The sequence below is a fragment of the Anastrepha obliqua genome, chromosome 2, assembly GCF_027943255.1.
Source record: "Anastrepha obliqua isolate idAnaObli1 chromosome 2, idAnaObli1_1.0, whole genome shotgun sequence".
NCBI lineage: Eukaryota > Metazoa > Arthropoda > Insecta > Diptera > Tephritidae > Anastrepha > Anastrepha obliqua.
The window spans coordinates 64,021,293-64,028,830 of record NC_072893.1 but is presented as its reverse complement, the minus strand read 5'-3'; positions in this window follow the sequence as shown (position 1 = coordinate 64,028,830).

Sequence of the window (7,538 nt, the reverse complement as noted above, 5' to 3'; positions counted from 1 at the left end):
AATTTAAAATTAATATGTCAGCGGAATAGAAGCTGCGATTAATAAATAATTCACCAAATAGAAGCTGTAATTTGACTCCATCACACTATTTTTTGATGGCAATAAATTAATAAAAAAAAAAACAATTAATAAGTGTTAGGCCAACTATCCAGAGATCACTCAAGAGCTAAAACATGAAATCGAAGTAGCTATCGGAGAGATAAATATCGAAAGTCGCGAAAATGTACTATAAAATTGGGTGGACAATATGGGCTACCATACAGCCAGCTGGGGAAATTATGTGAATGAAATAGTATTCAATGTTTCGTTACAAGGGTTTCAATATAAAAAAAAAAAAACATTACTCATTGAAGAAGAGGGACGCATTTTTTCATAACCGAATTGCATGGAATTCTATACTATAGATGGGTCGCCATAATATTGTAGAAAAGAAAACCGACAATTTTTCGCAATTGAAAACTAATTTATTTTAATTCAAAATTTTAGTAAGTGCATATTAAAATAATTTAGGTACTTCTGAGGCAAGCAAATAACTAACTTTTCACAGCAAATATCCAAGTAAGAAATCTGTGTTTACTTTCTTTATTAAAATTTTTTGAGATTATAAAGAATTTTGCTAAGAAATTGTTGATATTGCACAGCATTTGAATATTTTATTTTATTTTTTCTTAAATCCTCTCTGTATCTTAATACTTTGAAAAAGTATGTATTTCCCGTCAGTCGACAAACAACTACTCCAGGGCGATTGGTAAATAAATTACTGAACGGATAAGTCAAATAAAAAAATAAAATAGAATTGGTCAGTCGAGAACAAAAGCAAGTTAAATAACACACACACATACACACATACGCCTAGTTTAAAAGAAAAAATACCGAAAAACTCAACGAATAAATAAATCACTGCACAAACGTACACAAACGAATAAGCAAACAAATGAGCATACAAGCTGCAAATAGACTCAGAGCAATCAAGGACCAACTGCCTGCATGCTTACATATATACATATGTATTAGGGTGGATAAATTTTTTATTATTTTATTACATGGCTTTTAACAGATTCGGATACTGCATACAATTCTAAGAAAAAAGTCCCCAAATTTTAAAAGAAGCTATCTTTAGTTGATACGAAGTTAAAGTGAGGGTTAATACTAACGTAAATATCGGGTATTCTTTTACTAAAATATTGTTGGAATGAAATTCTTATTTCAATCTGGTACATAATTTCATAACACTTCAACTATGTATTTTTTTAATGATATCCGGCATATATCCGCCGCGGCTATGGGTTACATGGTCCATTCGATTAGTCCAATTGTTGAAATCTAAATGTATGCCTTATCAGTAAACATGCAGTGCAAACGATGGTCATTTGGCTTCGGTTCTTGTACGAGCTGTATTTTATAGGTGCGCAAGTCAAGGCTCTTAAGTAAAATTTTCCACGTAGATGAAGAACAAAGGCATATTGAGAACGACGAGGAATTGTCATTTCGGCACCTTCTTCAACACTTCGCTCTATGAACTTCGCGAACGCATTAATTTTGTTTAAGTAAAATTCTGCAATCTAGCAGTGTTGTTCTGGCGCTAAACTTTCCGCGAAACCTAATGAGCAGAAATCTAAACACAGTTTGCCATTCTCAATTGCCAAGCCATAGTTATTGATATCGATACATCTAGCGTAACTAAAAAAACACCCAATAAAATAAATACTTTTGTTTTTTATACAAGCTTGTTATTGAATATTTTAATACGAAGAATTAATTCTTATTTCTATTTTTAATTTAAAGAGCCCCACGATGGCGTTATAAAGCAAATTATTGCAATAGGAAAAGTGGCTGTATATATATTTTTTTAGTATTATAATTAAAACCAAGTTACAAATTAAAAACAATTAAATTTTACAATATTTCAAAAATTTATTTTTAATAGGTTTTTAATTTTCTTACAAATAAATTTTACAATATTTCAAAAATTTATTTTTAATAGGTTTTTAATTTTCTTACAAATAAATTTTACAACATTTCAAAAATTTATTTTTAATAGGTTTTTAGTTTTCGTACAATTAAATTTTACAATATTTCAAAAATTTATTTTTAATAGGTTTTTAATTTTCTTACAATATTTCAAAAATTTATTTTCAAGAGATTTTTTCTAATCATTAATTTTGCTCACAGTTAACTACGTATTTACCTTTATTTGGTTTTAGAACGCTTTTACGTGCAACTGGGGCTATATTTTTTTCCACTTTCCATTTTCTATGTCATAACTCGCTCTCTATTTTTTATTAATTAAAAGTAGCTTTTTTCAAAATTTGTCGAGCCAGAAATGGACTCCGAAGCTATGCTCCAATAGACTTTTTTCTTAGAGTTTAATGTAGAATCCGATCCTGCAAGGAACATTGTCGATGAAAATTGTTCCATACAAATTTACCCACCCTAATGCGCACATATGCATACGAACACAAATGCATGTGCAGTGAAAATAAACCCTGCAGAAAGAACGAAAAGGCTAGCGAAAAAAAATTCAGGTGCAACAGAAGCAAGAATTCGGCAATTGCCAACCATTTCATTATTCCTAGCGAGAGTTACGAAATCTACCTTGGAAGAGCTACAACTTGCGGCTTTTACGGAAATTTAATGAAAAAAATTGAACTTATATTTACTAGCTATTGGAATTTAATTAATCACAATTTAAAAAAAAAAACAACATTCAACTAAAGATTTTTTTTCCTGTGCGAAGGATTTTTAGATCACCTGAACGCAGGAAATGAAATGAACCGGATACAAGACAAACCCTGGAGCATCTGCTATGGTACTGTCCGACTCTCTATGGACTCTAGACTATGCCAACTTGCTACTCTCAGTTTTCAAAGACTAGAATGTATATCTGAACTGGAGCTTGAGCGGTTCCTTAAATTCGCGAATAGTACACGCAGCTTGAGTGACGCATTTTTCACTAAAATAGGACACTGATCCGGTATCGCTATGGACCAAAATGATCTCTGCGTGGCTTCGGCCATTCAGAATAACCTGAGCTACTCTGAGCGACACACATCTTCCCACCTACGCTATAATATAGGATTTATAGTTTAGTATACATATAAAAATAAAGTTTAAAATTGGTTTGAATCTAGAGAAAATGATTGTAGAGCTTTTACTTGAGATTTGTAAAAGGATGCAATAAGTCACAAATGACACTTCTTAGAACATCGTCGTGAAAAATTTACCCGTTTCTTATAAAGAAAAGAGATGGAACTCCAATGCGTCAAAGTCCTAAACTCACTAGAAGCGGACCAGTTGGCAGCACATATTTTCAAATAGTACCTACCTTAGAAACCATTTTATGTTTCTTTAGAAAGGACAACATTAGCTTGACCAGGTAGGTAGGTAGGTGAGATGCCTACAGTACTACTAAGTGCCAGTAGCACTAAAGTGGAGTTTTGATAACATAATGAGACCTCCAACAGGCAAATAAAGACGACTACACCAGCCCCAAAAGCTTTAGACCAATCAGCATGACCTCTTTCGCTGAAGGCTCACCCTCTGTCTCTATTTCAGCATGCCTATCAGAGTGGAAAATCCTGCGAGTCGGCACTGCAAAACCTTGTTGCTAGGGTAGAGCTGGCCATCGACAGGAGGGACTACGCTATGGGTATCTTTTTAGACATAGAGGGGGCGTTTGATAATGCCACTTTTGATAGTATGTGTAACTCTGCTAGTAGGTACGGCGTAGACCGGGTGCTAGTAAATTGGATTCGTTCGATGCTGCCCCAAAGAATCGTTTCGGTGCGAGCAGAGGAAGATCTGCTGGTGTCATCTGGGGTTAACAGAGGCTGCCCCCAAGGCGGTGTGCTGTCTCCATTGCTCTGGTGCATGGTAATCGATCCTCTGCTCACCACCTTAAACGATTCGGGAGTCTACGCACAAGCATATGCGGACGATGTTGCTTGTTCGGTAACAGGCTCTTCGCTTATGAACATCTGCAGGAAAGTGCAGAAAACTCTGGATCGGATTGACACTTGGTGCTGTGCGAACGGGCTGTCGGCAAATCCCGCCAAGACTGGTATTGTCCTCTTTACCAGAAGGAGGAAGCTTGACGGACTCGTTCTGCCAAGGCTAAAAGGAGTCGCAATCCAGCTATCCAAGGAAATTAAATATCTAGGAGTAATCCTCGATAGTAAGCTCCTATGGAAATCACACGTTGAGACAAAGGCATCCAAAGCGCTGACAGCTTTCTGGCAGTGCAAAGGTGTCTTTGGGAAAACGTGGGGTCTCTCTCCTAGCAAGGACCTATGGATCTACACGGCTATGATAAGACCCATTATCACCTATGCATCAGTGGTCTGGATGAGTAGACTATCCCTAGTGGGAGTCAGGAGGACCTTATCGAGACTACAACGCACTGTGGCCATCTGTTGCACCGGAGCTTTTCCGCCTACTTCAGGCCCGGCACTAGATGCTCTGATTGGTTTACCACCACTTGATGCTTTCATCCGAGAAGAGGCCCTGAAGGCCATTTGCAGGCTGAAACACAGTGGGAACTGGTACGGCCCTTGTCCGGCATTGGAACACAGAGAAGGCATGGACATCGATCCAACGATTCTCTCCATGCCCCTTGACTCAATGCCATCAAGAGTCGTACTTGAAAAGAGATACAGTGTAGTGCTACCAGAGGCTCAGTTGTGGGGAGACTCAGAAAATGAGCCCGGCAAACACTGTTTTCGCATTTTTACGGATGGCTCCAGGACCGAGCATGGATCCGGCTCTGGGGTTTACGTGGAATCCAGCGGGACAAAATTGCACTTTGCTCTTGGAATGCATGCATCTGTGTTTCAAGCGGAGGTGTATGCAGTTCAAGAAGCGATGAACTTTGTTGTGTCACGGCCACGGTTAGCAAATGGGTAACTACTACCCACAAGCGAGCTTGGCAGGCTGAGAGAGGCTGCAGATGGACAAAACTGATCTTACCTGTCATGTCCGATCGACTGTCGCAAACCCTTCTGTCATTAAGCAGAGGGGAGTGCAGACGGCTGGTTGGACTAATGACGGGCCATTTTCTGTGGGCAAAGCACATGGAAAGGTTGGGCATCTCAGACAGTGTACTCTGCCCAGCTTGTGAAGAGGAGGATGAGACGGCGGACCACTTCCTGTGTGTCTGCCCCGCCTTCGCCCGAATCAGGTTTGAGGTCTTTGGCACTGATGTGTTAAGAAGCGACCATCTTGGCTCCTTGGCACCACAAGATCTACTCAGATTTCTTCGGAGATCGGGAGCGGGTAGATTTAAAGAAAATTAAAAGGGAATCCAAGTGTAGTACAATGGACTCAATTAATGTCTGAGTGCTGCCCTTGCTAGTTGTCCCGACAAAAAAAAAAAAAAATGCCAAATATCTACAGCCAGCCAGATGGGTGCTCAACAGTCTTCTGCAATGGGGGTTAAATGGTAAACCTAGATTTTTCGCGTGTGAGCCGATCGATCAATGTACGGTAAATAAAAAGAGTTTGGAAATTGAATGGCGTGGAATTTCTTGGACTTTCTGAGTCCTCTGTCTATTGTTTGACTAGAGTCACAGAGCATTTACGTACTTCAGAGTAGAAAAGCGTATTTGAAATATTTTTTAGTATGGCAAAGTATGGTAAAAAAACTAAATCTTTCGTATGATAATGACAAAAGAACCTAAAATATGCAAGTTGGAGATTGAACGCCATATGATAGAAAAAGTAATGTAATTTAAATATTTGGGTGCAGATGTATGTAGTAATCGAGATATAATAACAGTGGTGCTAGGGAAATGCGCAAACGGCGCACGGATATCAGGGTGCCTGCAAGAGATCGTATGGAAAAACAAATACATGAACATGGAAAATAAAACACGAATCTATAAAACAAAGGTCGATATTGACTTATGGAGCAGAAGCTCGGGTAGAAAACATGAAAACGAAACAACTTCTGCGGGCTACTGAAATGCATGCCCTTAGGGTCATAGCTGGGAAAACTAGACTAGATCATATAAGAAACGAGTAGATAAGAACGCAGACAGGGGTGACCGACATTGTAAAATTCATAAGAGCCAGAGGACGGGCATGGAACGAACAAGTGACACGAGCTCCTAGCAATCGGTTGATAAAAATAGCTCGAGATGGGATATCAGAAGGAAGAAGACGACTAGGAAGACCAAACGATGGGCAGAAAGTTGGATATCTACATCAGCAGAAAATCAACCACAACAATGATATGAAATGTATGCATTAAATTGTACAGGAATGTACAACAATTTATGTGTAATATTCCTAAATATTAAAATGTATTTATCTATCAATGTATATATGTAAACTTTAATGTGTAAATATGTATGTATCCTAATTTTTGTGTAAAGAAAAACAGGCAAAGCCTATAATAAAAGATAAAGAAAAAGAAGAAGTAAAGGGGTTTTACGATGAAATTTTAGAAAGCAAATTTTTTTTCCAGAGAGCGTGAAATATACACCTCAATATTTAGTTCATTGTTTTCCAAATTAGTGACGAGTAATTCAGAAAATTTTAAATATTCTGAATAGACTTGCAAATATACTTTAAAATAAATTCTAGAGGGTGTTTATTACATTTTTTCCTTTGGTGGACAATTTTTTTCTTCCGTATAACGAATGCTCAACATTTTTTTTTTGTCATTTGACTGAAACTAAGAAACACTTTTTCATTAAAAACTAACAAATATCAATGCGACTTTTAAGTAATTTAGAACTGACACAATACTAGAGCGAAATGAGCTACAAAACTGCATACATTGAAGTTTTCTCAAAGTTGCGACTAAAAAGTTTGAAGGTTGAAGCTTGGATTTATACTTTTTGAGAAAAAAAAAATAATAAAAAATATAATATATAAATAGCCACTTTATAATATGTTACACTTCTATTATTGTGAGAGACGCTGCATGTACTCTAAAATTCATTCGCAAATATTTTAAAGTATATTTCATGTCTTTTGAAATTTCTGAACTGTGAATGCCAACAAAAAATCAAGAAATTTACTTTCGTTGAAATATATTTGACTTTTTCTAAAGTACAATTAATTATTTTGAAATGTATAGACTGTTGAAAAAGCTGCAATGAATTTCTCTGCTGGGAAGTATTCGCCCACCATACAACAGCAGAAAAATCATAGGGGAGGGCAAAAAATCAGCGGCCCATATGGAGCATTGCGACTTATAAGTACATATATCTATCTATAAGCTTTTTATAAAAAACAAGTACAAATATATATTTGTAGGATATGCGAGACAAGAGCTCAAATATCCATACATACATGCACGTATGCAAGCAAGCTTACCAGCAAGAACGTAAAGAAAGTGAGTTGCAGTAGTCGCATCAATTATTGCACATTTCGAATGCAAAAGCGCAATTCAAATAAATACAAGCAACTACATCAACACATGGCTCATATGGTTATGTAAAATTTAAAAATACTCCCAAAAGGAACAAATCGTTAGATGCATACACACATGCATGTGTACAAATGTTCAAAGTGAAAGGTATTTAGTTGAAAGC